Here is a 22,712-nt window from a genome sequence, read left to right as displayed (position 1 = left end):
GGGAAAAAGAAGGATACTACTTACTAGCTACCCAGGGGGCGAAGATCCGTGCAAAGACCATAGGTCAAAATAAGAACCCTGCATGGCTCACAGAAAGAACTGCAAAGCTAACTGCTTCAAAGTTCCACAGGATACTGCACTGCCTGAAGCCAGAAGGGCTTGTTAAAGAAATACTTTAGCCTTGCAAGGAAACAATGAAGAATGGTGACCCCAGGCTCTATGGTATACAAAATTAATCAAAAGCGGTTGAAAAATATGTAGAATTGATTCAACTATATCACAAAGATATACATGTCCTGGAAACAGGATTGCACATTCACGAATTACATTCTTTCATTGCTGCATCGCCCGATCACCTTGTGAGAGGTGGCAGTGAGGATGGGCTTCTAGAAGTGAAGTGCCCCACTTCGAAAGCTGGCCAAAGAGTTGCTGATGCCTGCTCTGATAAAGCTTTCTACTCGGCAGTAATCAATGGTGAGATCACCCTGAAAATAAACCATTATTATTATTACCAAGTACAAGGACAGATGGGAGTCACGAAGAAGCCATGGTGTGACTTGGTAATCTTCCCAGACCATGCTGACCTTCAAGACTCCATATCAGTGGAGCGTATATATTTCAACAAAGAAATTTGGCAAGACATCCTTCAGAGCCTGGTGTACTTTTATAAGACTGCTATAATTCCAGAACTGATGACACGACGTATCCGACGCCTTGGATTTCTTTATACTACAGGTGCAGGCTACGTGTCCTACAAGTATGCTCTGAGGTTTTATGTAGTTGATCATTGTGACGAGGACAATTTGAAAATAACTATCAGAAGGCTAACGCACACATAGTGACAATATAGGGCGAATCACCTACATTGCAAAGGTGAGCAATAGCACTCAGAAGGCAGCATAGCCACCTGCATTTTCCTTATGCACACTTTCTCACTTGCCAAGCATATCCTCGCACCAAGAGTGGCGCTTTTTGGTAGCGTGAGAAGGATATTTAATAATATGAGGGAAATAATTTTTCTCTTTTGTTTCAAAAGAAGCATTGCTGAAACAAAGCGCAAAAGTTGCCTTTATTTTATGACAATTTGATGTATGCTTTGTGGTAGATTGTTCCTTTGCATCATAAAACTTTGGTGCATGACCACACCTTTTAAGTGCTCTGAATAAATATACCGCATGCTTTCGCGTCCGATTACATAGTGTCTGTCTCCACTTCCCATTATTTATTAGTGGTCGCCTAAAGCTTGAGAGAAATGCACATGTGAAAATTGTGTCTGCTATGTCTAACATGTTTGTAGGTAAGGGTCTGTCCAATGAATGTAACTCCTTGATTCTTCTTATGACCCTTTCAATGTGCACCTGCACACTTGCAACATGCTTTGTGGCTTCAGCATCCTCAGCATTCATCTGCGCTTCTCCAGGAATACGAAATGGCGGCATATGAAGGACAACATCCCGTGGCAAAAGGTCATCTACCTTGAATCCCTTGTCAACCATGATGCCATCTCGCAATTCGAATAGATCAAGTACTCCGGACTGTTGCACAATAGCTCTGTCACTGGTACTTCCCCCATATAATGGCGACACAAAGCTAACATGGCAGTCAGGTATTGCACCTACAACACACTTCATTGTGTTTGCAAAATTATGGTGGGAGAAAGTTCGTCTCTGGGCAGTAAGGAGGTAAGGTAGGGTAAACCTCCAAAAAATCGAATTTGCAATTTTGGCCCGGAAAAATCGAGTGCACTATGAAGAATAAACCTGCGGAAGCGCGGCCTCGAGCGCCCGCTCAAAACGGTTTAAATGCCGCGCCAAAATGTGCCGCGCGCTCTGGTGTTTCAAAATGGCGGACGGAGTTCGGAGGCCGGTTTGTTTATCGTTGTCTTTCGCAATTTCCTTCATTGTGGCGCGGTTTTTTTTGCTTGGGTATGTGTGGCAAATAAATGTTGTGCATTAAAAGATCATATTGTATTAAAAATATTTACTTTGATAGCAGATGTTCCGCTAGTGGTGCTCTTGTAGCGTGTTTCGTGTTTGTTATTGTTGGCATCATTACGGTTGCGGTCGTGTCTGTTTCGTGTTTCAAACGTATTGCTTGCCCAGAAGATGGCACGATCGCCCAGCAAATGGAGCAAAAAGAGAACTTTCAAAGGTAATTGGTTCACTAGCAAGAAGGGCAGTGAGAAACCGGCACGACGAAGCGCAAGCTTCACAAAACTTGGTGAGAGGATCAGTTGTGATTCCTTTGATGTAGACGGGGCAAGTACGACTGGCTACCGTCTAATCGACTTCGCTCTTCTCCGCAGTTTCTTGCAAGATGTTGCTGTGTGTAAAAAGTGCAACAAGGGTGCAATAATACTGGAAGAAGCTATTAACAGGCGAAGCGGTTTGGCATCTTCCATAAATTTCACCTGCAGCGAGTGCGATGCTCTCAGTGTGCTTGAGACATCAAGGCGCATTGCTGGCAACGTCTTTGAAGTAAATCAAAGGTTCGTTTATGCCCTTCGCACCTGCGGCAAATGTTTGGCATCTGGTCGCATCATGTGTGCTGTGCTCAATCTACCGCCACCGCCAACAAAGTTTGCATCGTACAACGCAAGGCTTCTTTGTGCATCTACGATCGCTGTGAGTAATAGTATGGCAAAAGCTGCCGAAGAACTGAAAAAAAGAGGCCTTCGCCTTTGATGGAGAGCTGGAAACTGCGGTCACAGTGTATGGGACGTGGATGAAGCGGGGTTATTCTTCACTACATGGCGTCGTAGCAGCGATATCGGCCGACACTGGAAAAGTGCTCGACTTTGAAGTAGAGTCCAAGTTTTGCCACATGTGTGCCCGCAATCTTCACACAGATGACAACTTGAATGAATGTAAAGTTACCTACGATGGGCCATCTGGTGGAATGGAATCTGCTGGAGCAGTAAAAATCTTTGGGCACTCTGTTGAAAAGCACCAACTAATGTACACAAGTTACATTGGTGATGGAGACAGTAAGGCGTACATTTCGGTAAGAGACTCGCAGCCATACGAGAAGGCCATAGAAAAACATGAACGTGTAGGACATGTCCAGAAGCGAATGGGCAAAAGGCTCAGGAACATCAAGAAGAATGAGAAGGGGAAAAAGCTTGCCGATGGTCTACCACTTTCCGGGAAAGGGCACCTCACAGAAAAGGACATTGACTCCCTTCAGGTTTACTATGGCAAAGCTATTCGGGGAAATACAGACAGTCTGGATAATATGAGACGAGCGGTGTGGGCAATATACTTTCATAAGTTATCCACAGATACCAAGCCCCACCATGGACTCTGCCCAAAGGGACCCTCTTCATGGTGTGGGTATAAGCGCAGCCTTGTCGAGGGAAGCCTTGAGACCTACTCCCACAAAAGCTACCTTCCTGAGGCCGTGATGGACGTCATCAAGCCAGTGTTCAAGGCGTTGTCAGATCCAGGTCTTCTGAGCAAATGTCTTCACGGACGAACACAGAACACCAATGAGTCGCTGAAAACAACTCATCTGGTGTCGTTGCGCTAAGACAACATTTGTCAGTGCTGACACCTTGAGGACAGCAGCTAACGATGCTGTAGCCTACTACAATGATGGTAACTCTGCAAGAAAAGCTGTTCTAGAGGCTCTTGGAATTGTTCCAGGTGTGTTTTGTGATGTTGCCCTCGACAGAATGGACAAAGAGCGGATTGACAGGGCAGAATTGTATGACTCTGCCAAGAGCAAGGAAACACGACGGGTAAAAAGGAACTCTAAGAAGGGTTTTGGAGACACCTGCAAGAATGTCAGCCGTGAAATGTATTCTCCTGGGGCATTTTGAGCATGCATGAGAAGTATGCAAACATAAAGCTTCATTTTTCTCAAATTGTGTTTTTTGCAAGTTCCTCAAATTCAATGTACCTTTTCTCAGAAAGTATTCATCGGATTTCAGTGAAACTTTGCCCACATGTACATTAGCCAGTCCTAAATATTCGGAACTAAAAAATTGCAGATGATATGAATGATAACACTGGAAAAAAATTACACTTCAAGACACCCCCCCTTGTGCCTCTGTGCATGCAGCGGTATTATATTTTAGGGAACAAATTCCTAAAAGAATGTGGCATGTCTTTAGTTCAGATATAACCTATGGGTATGTAGAACAACACTGCCTAATATCACCACATTCCTTTGAGTGGTTACAGAGAAAAGGCACATTGAATAATTAAACACACCTGACATTTTGGGAATGGGCCAAATGACAGGTAAACAATCTAAGCTCACAAAAAGTGTTCCATATTGTACGCAGGGGCATCTGTTGTGAGCGTACGAAATTTGATGTAAATATCTGCACTTGTTTCTAAAATAATACGTTAAATGTAACATGTACCGTTTACCCTACCATACCTCCTTAAACTTGAGGGATCTTGTATACGGATTTCTGTTGTGTCAAGTATTATACGTGTGTTTGGGTACAATCTAAAATGAGGTGGCACGTGCTGTTGTACTTCAGGAAGTGTGGGGAAGCTAGTCATTTCAGTGAGAACCTTCTGCAATATATGTACCCATTCTGAAAATATACGGCTGAATGATGGCATTGAAATTAAAAAATTGCAAGCAATCTCTCGTGTGGCCATACCTGTCCTTAACCCATTCACTTCCGAAGCCGGCGATCCGCCGGCTGGTTCGGCCAAGGCCAAACTGCGATAAGCCGGTGGTTCGCCAGCCTCTCGAAGAAATGTGTTTTTAAAAGGCCCCGACAGATGGCGCTTCCCTCTACGCTTTTGTTGGGTTGTTTCGTCTTTTTAACACCAGATGGACATAGTTGTCTACTATTCTTGAGCTTAGTTCGAAAAAAAAAAAGAAGTTGGCGTTTCCTCTTTTTCTGTTGAGTCGTTCGCTGCGTCTCGAGAATCGAGCATGGCGTTGCAAAGAAAAACAGCTCTCATGTGTGAGGAAATTCTCGAGCTGGTGTTCCAAAGTGATGACGAAAGTGACTGTGGTGACGATCCAGAAGCTACCTCGAACCAAGAAAGTGGCGACGATAAGAATGACAGTGAGGACAGCTGTGGTTGTGAAAGCGATCTGTGTGTATCTGAAGGCACTCCGCTCTCCTCCCCACCGCCTTCCAAGAATCCAAGAAATGAAGATTGGCAGTGGGAGGAAAAAGACCATTCAGATAATGTCTCGAAACTGTCTTTTACCGGAATCGTGGAGTCAAGCGAGCGATCCAGCTCAAAGTAGGTGAGAGTCCTAGAGCTTTGGGTTTGTTCAACGCTCTCCTTGGAGACGATTTTTGGGTCATGATTGCAAGGCACAGCAACGCTTATGCAAGGCAGAAACAGGCTTCTAAGCCGGACCCCACATGGCATGAAACGACACCAGGAGAGATGAAAGTTTACTTCGCGCTGTGTGTGCTAATGAGCCAGATCTGCACACCATATTTTGCAACGGTGATGCCCAGGCAACGTTTCTGGGCGCTCTCCCGATATCTACATCTCTGTGACAGCAACCTTGCAGCATCTGATGACAAGCTGGGGAAGCTACGACCTGTATTGGACTATAGGTAGTGCCTACTCTCCAGAAGAAGGTCCCGCTGTGGACGAGAGTTTGATTAAATTTCGTGGTCGTCTCGCATACGTGCAATTCAACCCCTCAAAACAAGCCCGTTTCGGGGTAAAGTTCTACAAGGTGTGCGAATCTGCTAGTTGCTACTGCCTGAACTTCTCTGTCTATACAGGAAAATGTGAGCAAACTACCGCTACCATTGGAATGTTGCGTAGCGAGGCCGTCGTCATCAACCTTGTCGGCGATCGTCTCGTGGACGGTCACACAATCTACAAAGACAATTGGTATTCTTCACCACTCCTTTTCTTTCACATAAACCGAGCAGGATCAAACGCTGTGGGTACTGTTAGGGTGCACCATAAGAACATGCCCAAGGAGCTAAAAAAGATGAAGCTAAAAAAAAGGCAAGTGCAAGGCCTTCTTCTCGCAAGGCACCATGGCTTTGACATGGCAGGACAAGAAGCCTGTCAATATGCTCTCTACGTGTCACAACACAGCCAGTGTGACTGACACCGGCAAGAAAAATCGCCAGAGTGGCCTGCCTGTTTTGAAGCCACAGGTTGTGCAGGACTACAACTGTGGAATGGGAGGTGTGGATTGAGAAGATCAACAGCTCGCTTCCTTTCCTATAATGCGAAGGTACGCAAAAGGATACAAGAAGATATTTTTTTACATCATGGACATCGCTGTTTATAACAGCTACATCCTATCGGGCAAGATTACAGGAAAGCGAGTGAGCTACACAGACTGGAAAGTCGACCTGGCAGAACAGCTGATCGAAGAGGCTGTGCTACCGGGATACCGGCGACGAAGCAAATTGTCTGTTGGTGCTTTACCGATGCGGCTAGAAGCCTGTGAGTGGGCTCACTTCCATCGCCAAATCTCACCGAATGCAATTAAGCAAAATCCATCCAGGCAATGTCATGTCTGTAAAGCTCAAGAGAAGAAGAGCGAGAGCCGATGGGAGTGCGAGAAATGTGGAGTGGCACTTCACATGCCCGTCTGCTTCAAGACCTTCCACACTCGCAAGGTACTCTGAGAGCAGTGCTTCCAGAAAACATTCCCAAACAAAATAAAACAAAAAAATGTTCATGTGGGACGCAATAGCCGGCGCTATGGAGGTTTCTTTACGATGCCATACACGATAGTCCATGGCGCCGAAAGTTGCGCGGAACAGCTCGCGGGAACACCCGTCGAAGCCGTGGAAGCGAATGGGTTAAGCGAACCAGTACTGCATACGTTTGCTCGGCAGCACTGAGTGACCTGCTGTTTATGTCTATTGCAAACCGAGGGTTATTGTTCAAAACTAAATTTAGTATATCATTAAACACTTGCACAGAAGGCAGTCCTGAACATATCCTCAGCACCTTGCATGTTATCGAGGCACAGTGTTGTAGCCTTAAGCTCGTAGTAATGTGCCTGCCACTGCATTGTTTGTTTCTCAGCAGCTTTTAGCTGTACCTCTAACTTTTGCACCTTCTTTCTTTCTGCATGTAATTGCCTTTCAAGCAGCATAATATGCTCTAGAGAGAAATTATTCGCCTGACAGCTCTTTTCAGGTTCAGCTGGCACACTATGCAATGCAACACAATCTTCCCAGGTCTTAGAACCTAATTACATGGCACTTGCTGCTCTGCTTAATGGTGTTCCTTGACCATGAGGTGGAGTAGATGCCCTGGCAACTGGTTGGCAATCCTGTGGTGTTCTATTTTGGCCTGCTGGTATACTTGGTGGGGTCCCCTGTCCAACAAATGTGGTCGCACCGCTGCTGGCTTGGCTACTTGCATTTGCCAGTCTTGGAGCTAATAAATAACATTAAAAATATAATTCACTACAGTGTAACAATGTGTTATTTAAGACTAATAAAATAGGCGCAGCATCAAATATAAAAACTCTACTACTCATAGATAAGTGACCACTTAATCTCACTTTGCACGAGAAAGACGCATTAAAAATGGGTTGGTGGTTAGAGAAGGGAGCGTCTAGCTGCCGATATCGTAACCGACTCGCCCAAGACGACAGCATGAGCTTTTTTGCGGCAGAAGGAGCAATCAACACTCGGTGTTGATTGCTCTTGACATGGTGCTCGATGAATAAAGCAGCTGTCTTGCTCGGCCACATTTTTATTCTCTTATAGGCGAAGAACTTAACAGGATGAATAGGCACATAAGCTATCTCCTGTTGAAGTCTGAACAAAAGCAGTGTGTCCTGCAGACATCTTAGTTTTAAGTGAAAGCCATTTCCAGGAGATACCTTCAATGCTCCACGCATGAATGGTGTAATGAGGATAAATACCTCATCTTGCCATAAGGTAGTTAAAATTGGCTCGCTTTTATAGTCCCATAGTTACACATGACTACAGTTGAAACTCGATTTAATGAAGTGATGACCATGCTCGAATGATTTCGTTAAATCGGGAAGTTCCGAAAATCGAGTGAGAGATTTTTCAGTCCTTCGAAATCTGCAATTGTAATATAGCGAGAGCCAAAAGGTACTGTGACATTGTATTTGCCACTAACCCACGCCTGCGAGTGTAAATGTACTGTGAGGGCGACCCAACTACCGCCGGCCCAGGAGCCACATGGTACATAAGGATGCTAGCGACTGCAGAGTTTGTTGTTCTGTGCATGGGCGTGGCGTGCTGCGTCGTCAGTATGAAAGTAGAGCCACAACTAGAGTGCTCAAATGTTTTAACGCGATAGCGTTGGAGCACACACTAAAAAAAGAAATAACCCATCTGCATCAAAATTAGAAAGAAATCACAGCTTTTCTTGCTCATTTATTTCTTGAAAAGCCTATAAATCAGCTTTAATGCAAGCTAGTTTTGTTAATTCAGGTTGATGACAGCATTGAAGGTTATGGGTACTTGCTGGGGAATTGAAATTTCTGTGTTAGATCGGGAGCTTCATAAAATTGGTTTTTGTTAGATCAAGCTTTAACTATATTATTAATTGCCACATAATTGGCCGCACCATAAGCATTACATAATCACTACCCACGTGTTGAAAGGCTTCAATGCAGTTCGAGCTCCAAGCTTGCATATTTCTCATGTACTTCCATTTTTAAATATCCGCACAAATGCAGAATTTTTTCAACTTACATGCACGCTATAAGCAGCAATTTCTGTTCAAAACAAGACACTAAGTTAAAGAAAGTAACGCCCACTCGCACAGAACTGTTGCCCTGTTCAGACGTCGGCTAGCTACATCCAAGCGGTTGAGTTTTGCATTTTCATGTCGAAATTTGAAGGCTGTACATGTGCCAGATTTTTGTACACCCACCTATCATAACATACGGTAAAAGTTAACTCCATGATCCGAATGAGCTTCTATTTCCTTAAACGTCACATTAATAGCCTTGTTGCTCCAGCTACATGCCTGAGTAGTAAGCTCTTAGTTCAACAGTATTCCAAAGTTCACATTGCAAAGAAATGCTTCCCACCTTTACCATTCGCATACAAGGAGTGCTCAGAATGGAAAATATGTCACCTTTATTAAAATAAAGCACTCGTCATGAGCACACAACTGTAAGCATCTCATCCCAAATATATGACTAAAATTTGTCCATTTCACACTCCCGCTATGCTCTGATTGCACGGTCATCTTCCTGGCATTTCAATTGTATGAAATGTGCGTGTTTGTTATGAAATGGGAAAGGTCTCCAATTCGCCAACATCGAATTCCAGGGAAGCCACAGCACAGCATTTTTGGTGGTTTGACCATTTTCTTTCTTTTTTTTTCTTTCTGCTGTCGTTTAAGGTGAAGTATAATATTCTAAGCAACACAGCTAAAGCCGTACATCCGTATGAAGGGTTGACTCTTGCAGATATTTTCCAAACAGGCAACAACATGAGTCTACTACTTGCTCATGTGTGAATTCCCTTTGTCTTGACGACCTTCAATTTTTTTTTTCAGTGGGAGCAAAAGCAGACTGGAACATTTGGAAACAACCAAGGAACTGTGCACTTTATGCATTCTCATACACCGTGCTTACTTTCGATGACCTTGCTGCTTGCAGCATGGGACGTGTAATATGCGACGATCATGTCACCATCTTGAAAGTGTACATCAGATACCTTGCATAATTTCCTACAAACCTTTCTCTGCACAGGAAATGGTTCTCTGGCATTTTAAAGTAACGATGCGTATCTGATGGCGGAGGGAATTATGTGCCGTTTGTATGAGTTTTCCGGTACCTGCTTATGGAAACAGACATGAAACACATTTGCGCATTGTCGTTAAGTTCTATAACATGACGTAAAATATGGCACCAGGAGTAAGGTTTATCTCAGGAGATGAAAAAAAAAAAAAGTAGGCCTGCAAACCAAAGTGTGCGCACAATATCGACACCTGGTGACCCGCATGTCACAGGTACTTGCATTTCTGTGAGGACAGAACTTGGACTGGACACAAAAGACTTCGACAGCTGGCCATGTGCATACGGACAGTGACAAGGCACACACAGCGAGAAAATAAAATTGGCTACCAGCACAAGAAGCAGCGTGAACACGCGCAACTATTGTGCACATGTCAGCAGAGCAGTGCCACTCACTTGGCGCAGAGCTTGACCGCGGCGCCCTCACAGTCCCTAGGAACAAGTTGCACCCGGCTCGAGAGGAGGAGATGCGAAACTGAATAAGTATCTGTCAATGTTGGCTCCACCCACCTTACACAATGCGCCGCAGTGTCCTAAGAACGTCTGCAAGAATGTGTCACCCCTCCTGCTGCTGTGATTGAGATGTACCAAAGTACCAGTTGAGACAGTGAACACATTAGAGTCTTGCACACGATAGTGCCAACTCGTACATGCTGGATCAAACAGCATCACAAATCCGTGACGAACTCTCACAGTAGTGGAGGACAAAACTATAATAGACGCTCAGGAAAAATAGTAACATGCCTCATTATGTTCCACGTAAATCCCACAACAAACCAACAAAACATTCAACATGTTACAGTTTTGTGCAAATTTTCAACTTTTTTCTGATCCTGATTGATCATGGTTTGATTGATTTTTAGGGGGTTTAAGTTGGGTTTAGGAAGTGAAGAGTTTATGGGATTAGGACTAATTTTAGGTACCTGTCTTCTTGAATGTTGCAATTAAACAAAATCTAAGTAAACTCCAACTTCTACATTCCCCTTCAATCCCCTTGGAATGCAACCGTCAATTCTCCAAAGAAGGCTTTTCTTCTATGTGCTTCTTATGATGCTTTTCCGATCAATGTTTTTTGTCACTGAACTTCGTTTCTTTGTATGCAAACTTTCCGGTTTATTTTTTTTTTTGCAATAAAATTTTCATTTTGTTGTGAATGATCTTTGCTTTCTTTATCAGGGTATTTGGTAATACAGTAATTGACTGATTTTCGAAACAAAAAAATTTGGACTTGTTGGATATTCAGGACTTCCCCGATGAACGTCAGGTGCCCCATGGGGACATCATATGGACAAATATGAACAAATAATATTTCAGACAACATGAAGCCAAAAGTGATTTTCAGGACTAAATTTGCTGCAAGATCAAAGCACTACGACTCCACGAAAAACACCATTCAGAATTTTGGCCCAGCTAACTCCGGATCGAACACGTTAGCTTGAATTGGTATATAATTCAAAGTTTAGCTACTAAATCCACCAGATAATTCTGAGGAAAAGTGCTACCTACCATCATCAGTTCTGCTTCGGCGTCATGTAGTCTCACCTGCCTTTTTGTCCATACCAGTGCCATTTATGTTTGTTATTTTTGCCTTCATGCCTTAGTCAATTGTGTTGCAGCCCTCCACTCATGCCTCTCAACTAACCGAGTAAGCACCATGCTCAATGTGTTTTCGACACCATGGCCCCGCCTCCACCAAGTGTACTGAAGAAGCACAGAAAATATCGGATGATTACACTAGAGAAGAAAGTCACCATTATCAAGCTAACAGAGCAAGGACAGATGCAAGTTGACATAGCAAAGGAGTTTAACCTCTCCAAGCAGACATTACCTGGTTATGTAAAAAAAAATATCATCTTGCCTGCTCGAACACCAATATGCGGCTTCTGGGACAGTGAGTACGAGACTCCATTCACCTGATGCCGTGCGTTGCAGTGTCAGAAGGAGAATGTCTGCACAAAAGCATCATCTGCCGTGCTGCTTTGAGTGAAAGGAGACCTATCAAAGAGCTATCTAGTTTCGAGTAACATTATCCAGCAAAAAACTCAGATGCTCGCATTGAAGATGGACACGCAAGAGCTTAGTCCACACATAAATGACCTCAAGGTTTCAAGAAAAGGCAGGGAATTTCATTCAATAAGGATTGTGGGGAGAGCGCAGCTATGTATCAGTCCACTGTCATGGGTTACAGGACAAGCAAGCTGAAGTCTGATTCAAGAGTCCACTCCTGTGGATATTTTCAATTGCAATGAGGCAGGTTTATTCCTTAAAATGCTGCCAGACCATTCACTTTCTTTTTCCACTGAGGCCTGCACTGGCGGGAAGCATAGCAAGGATAGAGTAACGACCATAGTCAGAGCATATGCAGTTAGCACTGAGATGTTGCCTCTTCTAGTAATAGGGAAGTCACAAAACCTGTGTTACTTTAGTAGCGTGAAGAACATGTCCCTGTGGTACTACAGGTACATGAAGACCTGGATTACGCAATGTTTATTCAGATTACATTCGCCATCTGGACCAGATGGTTGAGTGCTAGAAACAACAAATGATAATCTTCATTGACGACTCCAGGGTGCACGGCACTGTAAGCAACCTTCAAGCGATTCGGCTTGAATTCTGTCATGAGCCACCGGCAACGCATGTGTGAATACGTGAAGACACTGGCGCTGGCCGGTGACACACATGTGATGCGAGAAGCACATGAGAAAAAGGAGATGAAGATGGAGGAGCTGGCTTTGCTGGCATGGATGAGGAGAAGGGCAGATGCATCTCCAGCTGTGCCCTAGAGATGGGAAGCAGCAGCTTCGAGGAGCACAGTCTGGAGAGGGGACGTCTGAGAGTCTTAGAGGCTGGTGACAGCTCCAGCTCCTGGGCCCTGACTATGTCGCTGTGGCTGTGCTCCGCGGCCATAGGGCCGTATTCTGCAACGGTTGGCTCTGGAACCGGTTCGGTCTGGCTGTTATGTCTGGATTACGTCACTTGAATAAAGAGTGGAATGCGCAGATGTGAAGGGAACCAATCCACGAGCGGCAGTCTGCCGGAAGGTCACGTCATCATTTTTGTTTGTACTTTGGGGACAGTATAGCAATTGAAGGATGTTGCTGGTTTGATTAAAAAACATTGGTTTGTGTAGAACACTTGCAAATATAATTTTCAGTAATAAATGTGAGCTTGCGGTACAGATGGCCACTGTAGTTGTAATTTTATTTGAGTTGTTTTCTTTTTTAATCACTAGGTGGTGTGCCATCCATTATGCAAACAACTTGCCTGTCTTTGCTTGTGCGTTAGGCTTGTTTACGCACCGAAAATGATGTCGTCACATAAGGACGGGGGCCGGAGCAGCATGTTTCAGCGAGGCAGCGTGAAATGCTCATTGTATTTCTCGAGGAGCACCCCACCCCTACTTGGCAAAAGTGTCGTGAGCGTTGAGCCAGCAGCTGAAGGCGGCACGCAAGGAGGAGCTGCGGCAGCAACTGGTGGCATTACTCAACGCGGAAGGTGCAGCTGTGAAAACTGCTGCAGAGTCGGCTTCTTCGATTTTCCACTTCTGGCTACCTGCGGGCTGCCAGAGTCAGCCAGAGCGTCTTCGTTTTTCTCGGGTTGCTCCGCCCACCACGCTACGCACTTCTGCCGGGCGTTCGTTTTGCTCAAGCTGGTCGGCTCTGGCTACCCGGGGGCTGCCAGAACCTGCCAGGACGATTTTTGTCTGGCTGCTCTCTGGAAGTTCTCTGGCTAGCAGACGACTAAAAGAGGCGATGGGCGCTCGCCGCTATCTTTGCGGGGACTTCACGGATTGCAATGCGGGCGCTTGAGGACTTAAATTTACCTCGCTTAGCCAACTGTCTATGGCCATATTCGGATTTCCTTACTTCTAGCGTTATCTTTTCAGGTGCTAACGCTCCGTTCGGCATTGCGAAGCGGTGTGATACGAGCAGTGGTGAACAGTTTGAAGCTTTTGTGTGTATGTGTGTCTCCTGAAGGATTCTTCGCGGTGGTGATCAGTGCGCTGTGCTCTCATGCATGCATGTTATCTGCATCGTGTTCCACGCAAGTTGTAGATGCTCATTCACACATTGTGATACATTTTGGGTTTCTCTTTCTCTGGTGGCGTTCCTTTCCACATATCTCGCGTATGTATATATCCCCATTTTCTGCAGTTAACAAAGGCTTTGCAGCAATCCCGTGTTCGCTCCGTCTCTCCGTCGTATGCTTAGGTGGCAGCTCGAAACCGATACTGTGTTCAAAATGCAGGCCATTATCTAAGAATACACTGATTGTACTCGGTACATATGACACACGTACATTGGCTTATTGCTCTCAAGATCGCGACCAATGCTGTTTTTCATGTGAAACGTTTCGCTAATCACAGGGGGCGTGCATTTTCACGCACCAGCCGCATCCCTTGCTCAAAATGAGAAGCACCATCAGACACCACAAACTTTCTGTAATCGAAGCCCAAGCAGGTCGGCACGAAATTTTATGCGTATGAGACGTACTTGATAACTTGCTTTTTCATGTTTTGTGATGCCACAATGCCAACTCATCAATGTCGGCGGTGGGCGACATGATCGCTGCGAGCAGGGATCCTCGAGCTATCGCATTCGAGTATACAATCATGCGCGATTTTGCGTCTTGTCATTCGCCTCGTCGGAGGCCATCTGTAACGCTGCGCAAGGTGAGGTTGGCCGAGTGAGCGTCCTGCGTTGAGTCGTGCGAAAGTGATCGTACCCCTGGATGCAACTGTATATTTTCAAGCTGGCAACGCATAAATGGGCCGACTACACCAAGCGTGCGCCAGCCTTGCCGGGCGCTGGCATGCTGGTAGCTTGTTTACATTTGGCCAGCTCTCCCGGCGTTCGATTTTGCAAACTTCGGGCAGGTTCAGGTTGTCTTGGGATGCCAGCCCACGTGACTTCCTATCAGAACCGGAACTAGCTGGCTGCCAGGGGACTGCCAGAACTTTGAAAATCGAAGAGGCCCAGTGGCGAGGCGTCAGGAAGAAGGACGTCTACAATGCCCGCCGCAATGCAGCTGCCTTCAACGCCGAAAGCAGGTAAGTACACTCGTTGACGGAGCTTTTACATACCGTATTCGAACATAATCACAGAGGAATCAGAGTAGGCAGCCTGCCTGCACCGCAAGGGCGCATCATTCTCTCGTTGGAATGGCGAGCGCCATCGGCATCTGCCTGCCGTTCTTCGAGCCCGATGAAGAGGTGAAAAAAGCATTTTGTTATTGATGGCTATAGGGTATCAAAAAAGAAAAGCCTCCGTGCGGCAATTTTAGGTGACTGTCTGTTACTGTATGCTCTGTTCCCATTTAACAGCACCTAAAAATAGAGGAGATGATGCTCAGGTACCGTAGTGAACTTTATGATTTCGCATTATTTTTGTTGCGTCTCCAAGAGACACGTCCAGTGCGCATGGGTTTCAAAAGGCCAAAGCCAAGTCGACGCGCTGTCACCATTTGCTCAGTCGGTCACCTTCTGCTGCCAGCATGAGTGATGACTGGCCGCGTGCTAGTGTTGCCGCTCAGAAGGTGGCCTGAGCTCGAGCGGCAATCGTCAAGCTATTTACTATCACTTACTCGCTCTTTCAGACATGCACACAAACCCTTGCTCAGTGCCCGTGTTCTTATGTAAAGGCAATACTTTGTGCTTTTTAATGAGGCATGTAAGCCATGTTGGTGTAGCCCGTTTAGTCGTTCTATAGTTAGCTTATGCATGTCCGCATGCAGTGGTATGCCATCCTGTTTTTGTTTTCTAAGTAATTGGGGTTGAGCCAATGCAGATTTATGAAACTGAGATAGTAGATTACTTTTGAGTGTAGAAACACCAGTAGCATGCCACCTTTTCACTTAATGGGTAACACTTAGAATGGTTTGCAACAGGAACAAAAGAGCTTCAATTATTGAGCAGCATGTGCACCAACCATTCATCATTGATCGTCATATAAAAGAGCATCGCACAGGCTTTCATTAGTGTAGTCATTTCGAAATGCAACCATTTCGGATGCCATTGAAATACGACTACAATACCTCCTGTAAATAACAAATATCACGACAACAGAACTGTAATCATTATTGATGCCAATTGCCTATGTGCAGGGGGAAAGCGCTGTTGACAGCGGTGCTGGCGGCACAGCAAGTGGTGCACCTGATGTGTCTATTGGCACAGCGCCTGGCACAAGCGGCTTAAGAGGTAAGTTGCACGGCATTTTTTTAGTTCATTTGTTATAAACATCTCTGCATTCTTTTTCCAAATGTATGACATGTACTTATTTTCCTTATGCATCGTGTTTATTCTTAGCGAGACCACTCCAGACTGCAACAGCGGAGAGGCGTCGCGAGGATGCAAGTGGCCATAGCAATCAGACAAGTCAGTGTACAGCAAACCCTCTCACATTTTTTTACTTGCTTATTGTGAACACATACTTTTCAGAAACATTGTCATTACGGAACATGGGTTGTAGAATATTAGTCATAAGTAGCGCACTAAAATCACAAAACTAAATAACAAACACATAAACACATTCAGAATTCCCCAGAACAATAAAAAAGGAACGATTTAGGAGCACAAACACAAGTTGCATTGAAAATGTAAATAAGCTGTGTAACGCATTGACTACAAGGACTCAATTTGGATGATGCTTGCTGATGGACAACACCAAATGGTACAAGGGGACAATGAATGTGTTAGTATGTGTATGTATTTGCTGTATGTTTAGTGAATGGGCTCGTCGTCGTATATTGCGTACTTCAAGTAACTTTCGTAACAAAGAAGTTGCACATAGAGAAAAAGCATTTCTCGTCGTTGTAACAAGCATGTGACGCCCCTCAGGCATAATCTTCATGGGCCCGCCAGGCTTGGTAGGCAACATTGGTCACCACACCGCAATAAACACCGACAAGCACAGCTGCTCGGCGGTCAGTCATCGTTCATCACCTATTGCAACTACGCTGCGCTATTGCAACGCTGCGGAGCGTCTTTCTAACGGAGGGTGCCTCAAGCCCTCCCTTGTTCACGAACCCGGGCGGATCGTGACAGTCGTTATGCAGGAAGGGTTGTGAGAGAATGAACAGATTGGCTAGGCAACAAATAGCATCACATATGTGGTGTTATTTGAAAAAATAAATTGTGCAATGCCGTAAACAGTCTGGTTTTGTTTGGTGCCAAAAGGCACAATAATGCTTGGGACTGCTTTGAAGAATAGTGGCATGTTCTGAAATGCCTCACTCGTTAACACTGCATTTCCTTGATTTTCCTAAAGGAAACAAAATTTTGGTATATGTGACCTCCGATACAAACAGAAGTTGCAATGAGCAGTGGTAAATAACTCAATACTACACAAAAACAGGTTTTGTGTTGCATGTGAGGAAATGAGTAATGGTGCCCCTCTTGCTCTACATTTAGAGCCATGGCAGGCAGGGAAGAGCAGAAGGGCAGAGCAAAGACAGGACGACCTGATGGCCTCTGTCGCTAGCCACTATGCGGAGTCTGTTGCACTCGCGCAACAGCAGAACAATGTAAGCATTTTAAGTAGGTTATCGTTCTCATGATTTCACTCTTTACACGGAAGGCATTCTTGAGTAAATTAAAATGCTTAGTGCTCCTTACAGCAGTTAGCTGTTTTATGTTACTGCACTACTTCAACAGGACTGTTTCATAAATATTGCTGGTTAGATTAACTATGCACACATGGTATTAGCAGGCGACAAACATTGCAGCACTTGTATGCCTGCCAATGCAGCCATTTCATTGTAAAATGGGGTTACACAACAATGCAAAAAAATTGGGGTGGCTCTTGCGCAGTCTTTTTATGGCTCTGTAAAATGCCATACATTGGGGGGCATTTCCTTTGACCAAGTTTTTCAGTACAGTTCTTGAAGCAGCCAAAATGGCAACTGTAGGTCCCTGAAAAAGTTCGCACAATCTGGAGAAAATGTTTTGCTTGCCAGTCTTTGCTGTTCAAAGTATTGCTGCTTCTTGTGCACTGCGTCTAAAGGGCACACATAGGCGCACACACACACACACACACAAAGTGCTTCTGAAGGACGAGTGCCATCTTGTTCATCGTGGTTGAGTTCAATCCATAAGTGAGCGTGAATTGAACTCATCTCTCTACAGGACACAAGAATGCATTACACATACGTAGCTTCCATTCTCCAGTGATATTTAATTTGCTTTACTCCTTCACTTGTCGAAAATTATAGCAGAAGGTTGTTGTTTTGTTACGTGTCTCAAAGTACCATTTTGAGCCACCTCAAGTGAGGTGGCCATGTTTACAATGAGACAGTAATGACATTTGTTCAACTACACTGCTTTGCCACCTATTGGACATTTCTTTTACAACGCTAGTCGCAACAATGTTGCGAGCTTATTAGACAGTGGCACACAATTTCAGAACTTAATTACAAAACTGAAATTTTCATTGTACTCGTCCCCATATCTATGAAGTTTGATGCTGCCTTCAGCTTCTCACCATGGTGCCCAGTTCTCACAGGCACTTTAAATAAACAGAAGAAACACCAATGCAGCTGTCAACTGTCATGAAAGTCGGCTGCATTAATGATTCCTGTTCACAAATCATAAATTGAGCACTTTGTATCTATGAATTTAGTCACAAAAGTGGGTTTCATTCATTTGTTTTGTTTGGAATTAGCATATGTGTGACATCTCATTCTATTTGACACAAACAAACTTATGCAGCTTTTGGTTCAAGTTCCTGTAGACACCTCGGTTCAGAAATTAATTGCAAACCCTTCTGCACATAACAGGTCTATGTATGCTCTTAGTCACATTTTAGTTTGGTGGACAGAACACGTTAGTTTTTTTGCATCAAAAGTCATCATCTTCCTAAATGTTTTCACATTTCTTCCCTCAATGCAGGCCTCAATGTCAAGCTGGGTCGCTCGGAGGATGGCCAGTTCTGGGTGGTCTTGGTTGTGACACCAATAATGAGACGCACACAGGAGCTGAATGCAGCAAGCGAAATTATCTTTGTAGATTCTACATCATCCTGTGATGCTTCACATAGCACTCTCACGGTACTGCTGGCTGCTACAAATGCTGTTGCAGTACTTGTTGCAGTGCTCATCCACAACTCCCAGACAGCGCAACGTTACTGCACTGCATTTACACTGCTAAAGGAAAGCTACCCAACCTGCTTCGGAGGGAGAGCTCAGTGTAAGTGGCTGAAAAATATGGAGTGAGAGGTGTAGCCTCTCTCGAGATTTCCAAATAGTGTTGTATGCTTTGGTATAAAGAAACAGTAAATATTGTATTTAGCTTAGCGATAACTTGTGGGGAGCACACGTGCTCGTCTTCCCCTGCGTCGTTGCATAGAGAGCCGGCGTAGACACGGGAGCGCACTACACCCTCTCCCGCTTCTTCACTCTCGTGACGTGCGTGCACCCTTCCTCCCCAACTTGCGGGCAGGTAGCTGATGGGTGAGGAGGACATTCCCCTCGCCCAGGTAAAAAGGTACAAAACAGCGCCACTGGGGAAGACCTCATCTCTCTGACGCCAGACCCCTAACCCGCCGGACTGGAGTACCTGCCGCAACCCGTGAGTGACCTCGTTTGCCTGACTATCCCGGGCAACGAGGCCAGCCTATTATTACTGATTACAAAGAGGATGCCCCTCTGCCAGTGTTCTTTATTGCTGGTAGCAATAAACGTTACTACAGTTGACGCTGCCGGTTGCCTCATTCGTTCGAACCCGACATAGCTGTGATTCCTGCGCTACAGGTTGGGGAATACCACAAAGCAACTGCATTGGGCTAGATCCGGAGCTCGCCTTCAGCCCTAGCCGCACGCAGAGTGTAACCCCCCCATTTGATGCTACCAATGTGGATCAAATATGCCAACACGGCGAGTCTTCTGGTGTGTGTGTTGGCGCTAAGACTATCCACGTTTCAGCGAATAATGCCAGCTGGCTTGTCTGACCTCTCAGATTTGTTCATGTTTTCAGATGTAGCGACGCAAAGTCAGCAACCTATTCGCAAATTTCACAGCCTATAGGGGGCGCCACCTTAAATTCAACATGGCTGTCCGAGAGATTAAGAACTAGAGCAGTCGGTGCAGTGTCGCGGTCGTCTTGCTCAGTGACATGTTGTTTCGCATCGTCATGTTCAAATGTCTCTTCAGTTTACCCGCCCACAGTCGTTAGCCTGCATAATGGCGCACACTGGGCGAGCAGAACAGAGGATTCGAAGCCTGCTTAAGGGCGAGGAAGTCCTAAACGCTGGTAATCTCGTGTGCTGCGGTATAAAAGCGTGCACGTCGACGTCCATGACTGTTGAAGGACTTTGCATGCAAACTTCGTGGCTTCGAAGCAAACCACATGAGCTGTGGCTTCAGTTTTACCGCGATGGTGTTATAAGAGAAGTGACCATGCTTTCTCTTTGCTATTCTATGAATTCGCCCGCTCTGAACGGGTACCATGACCTTTCATATGGTGTGGTGCTCTCTGCAAGTTGTTACTTGGACCGCTTGAATAAGCCGCGGTGCCGAGAAAAAGTCTTCCTGGTGTTGCCCGACCCAAGTTCTTTACATCGACAGCGTGAAAAGCAGCCTTAAAGCAGCATTTTGTGAGCTAAAATTTCTTGTCATTGTCCCTGCCTGGGTTCACAAAGCTGGATGTTGAACACGAGAAGTAAACAAAAACCCTTATATGACTGCTTTTGCGAGCCAATACGAAAACCGTGCACCCCTGTAATTTAGTTATTGCACTTTACACATGCTGTGCAAGCTACAGTCTTGCGATAGTTCAACAGCCTGTGTCAGTCCTACCGCGTCTTACCTATAGACAGATCAAGCGATACATAGCCGATATTTACCAGTCCGCGGCAATGCAGCTTCATTCTTCCAGTTAGCTTTATAAAATAATATACACGCAAATCAGCTGAGGGTTCGCTACCCGAACACTGCAGGGTAGTTTAACGTTTGTTGGACTAGGATTTGTTAACTTACGAGTACAGTCGTGGGCGCCTGTGTACACGTTGCAGCCGCGCATCGAAGTGGCATATGACGACAAGCACGAGTTCCAGGTCCCTCTACGCCTGCGTCACTTTGCTTCCATACACAAATGAGAAACTCATCTCTGTTCGAAAATGGTGGAATGTCAAGCCAGCGTTGCAGAGCACAAACGCATGAGCGAGGACAAGAAATGTTGAGGCAAGTACAAGGCTTCACGGAGAATGTTTGCGCTCCAACGTAGCTGCAAAGGCATGGGTGGCAAAAACGCACGCATCAATCATCCTACAACACATTTGAGTCAAAATTGCGCATTATTTCTTTCCCTGCACATAATATAGTGCTATGCCTGCATCTTTATGGAAGTGCGTCTATTCGCGATTTCAATTGCTCGGAATCGTCACTCATCTGCCATATTCCAAAAAACGACCTCCGGCATGAAGTGCCTACTGCAAGCCTTCATCGCTTCTGTAACAGCTTTGCCGATCTGCAGCTTAATAATCAATTTCTTCTTCATGGATGAAGCCGGTGGGAATGAGTGAAGGCTCACATCACCTATCGCATAACTTCTGCATAGCGGCACACAGCAAGTACAGTTACTTCTATGTTTGCTCATTCTGAGCACGTTAAGTGTCCTTGAGGATCCCACGGGAGCTTTGAACACGTTAAAACATCAACCACAAGTGAAGGAAAAGCGTAAACACCAATACGCTACGCGAACGGACGGCAGCCAGCGGAGAGTATAATCTTTCGATTGTCGCTTGCCGCCGCCACACGACGGCGCCACCGTCTGTGAAAGTTGCGAATTGCTAACGCGGCGGCGGCAGCTGCTGAACAAACTGGCAACTTCGGTTTTGAGTGTTTCATGCAGAACAGTCAGGATTGCGCAAATGCCACGTGGGCGGAGGTTAACCCTGATGCGAGGCGTACCACGTTGGGCCCCTCGCCGCTTTACGACGTGGACACACAGGCACACATGCCACTAAGTAGCCTGACTCGGGCGGCGGAGGCATCCGGCCTTTTGGGCGAGAGTTTGCTGTCAAGCGAGGCAATGTTGCAGAATGCGTTGCAAATCATGCAGAGCTTAGCTGGTGCCCTGCAAGGCACAATGCAGGCCTCGTCGCAGAGCGAGCGACCACGAATTAAGGTAGACATGCCTACCTACAGTGGGTACCACGATCGCACAAGTTAAAGCGAGTACCTCGACCGTCTGTTGTACTACCAGCAAGCAACCGGGCTTTCAGATGCTGAACTAGTCGCACACGTGATCCCAGTTTCACTGACTGACCAGGCGAGGCTCGATGGTTCCGACCGACCGGACACTGATGCCGCACGGCAGAAGAGTTCTGCGCGAACTTCCGCAAGGAATTTCTTCCGGCCAAATATGAGTGGCATTTGAGGAGAGAGCTGGAGCTTCATACCCAGCACGCGGACGAGTCTCTGCTGGAATATGTTCGAGCGATGGACGAACTTTATCGTCTCGCGAACCCCCTTGCCACCGATGCAGAGAAAGTTGAGTGCATCACACGGCATGTGCACCCCACTTTCACAGCCTACTTCAGAGGATGTAGGTTTAGAGACCTAGACGAACTCACCACTGAGGCAAAGCGCATCCAGGGGGTCATCCACACGGCGCAAGCATACCATCCGCCTCCACCCATGGTGCTGTCACTCGAGCCTCGCTGCGCGTGGAACGGCGGTGCGATCACTTTGTACTCATCTAGAGTCAACGCGTCGGCATCGTTCGCTGAGGAGCACGTCCAGCGTAGTTGGGTATTATCAGATCGTGCTTTGGACCCGTACGCCTATGCGCTGAGAACAGTACCAACTAACGTCGCACTCAGCGTGCCACGACAGGAACGTGAGGCCGATGCGAGACCGGAGGAGCGGCACAGGCAGAACGCAGTTCAATTAAGCTACGGCGGGCCGGAGTGGAGCGATGCGCACCCAGGCCACCGAGGCTTCGACGGCCGTTGCTACCAATGCGGCCGACCAGGGCACATCGCCCGTGACTGCAGCCACACACCGGGCCGAGGCCG

General features: G+C 46.0%; 1 protein-coding gene and 1 pseudogene across 3 annotated transcripts in view; one reads left to right on the top strand and one right to left on the bottom strand.

Annotated features, from left to right (window-relative positions):
• Positions 1-22,712, bottom strand: part of LOC142572918 (uncharacterized) — a 138,755-nt gene that overhangs the window by 79,454 nt on the left and 36,589 nt on the right. The window lies entirely within an intron of this gene.
• On the top strand, positions 1,737-3,865 carry LOC142571056 (uncharacterized; annotated as a pseudogene).

Source organism: Dermacentor variabilis, chromosome 2 (assembly GCF_050947875.1).
Source record: "Dermacentor variabilis isolate Ectoservices chromosome 2, ASM5094787v1, whole genome shotgun sequence".
NCBI lineage: Eukaryota > Metazoa > Arthropoda > Arachnida > Ixodida > Ixodidae > Dermacentor > Dermacentor variabilis.
The sequence above is the reverse complement of the archived record's forward strand: the minus strand, read 5'-3'. Positions and strand labels throughout refer to the sequence as shown.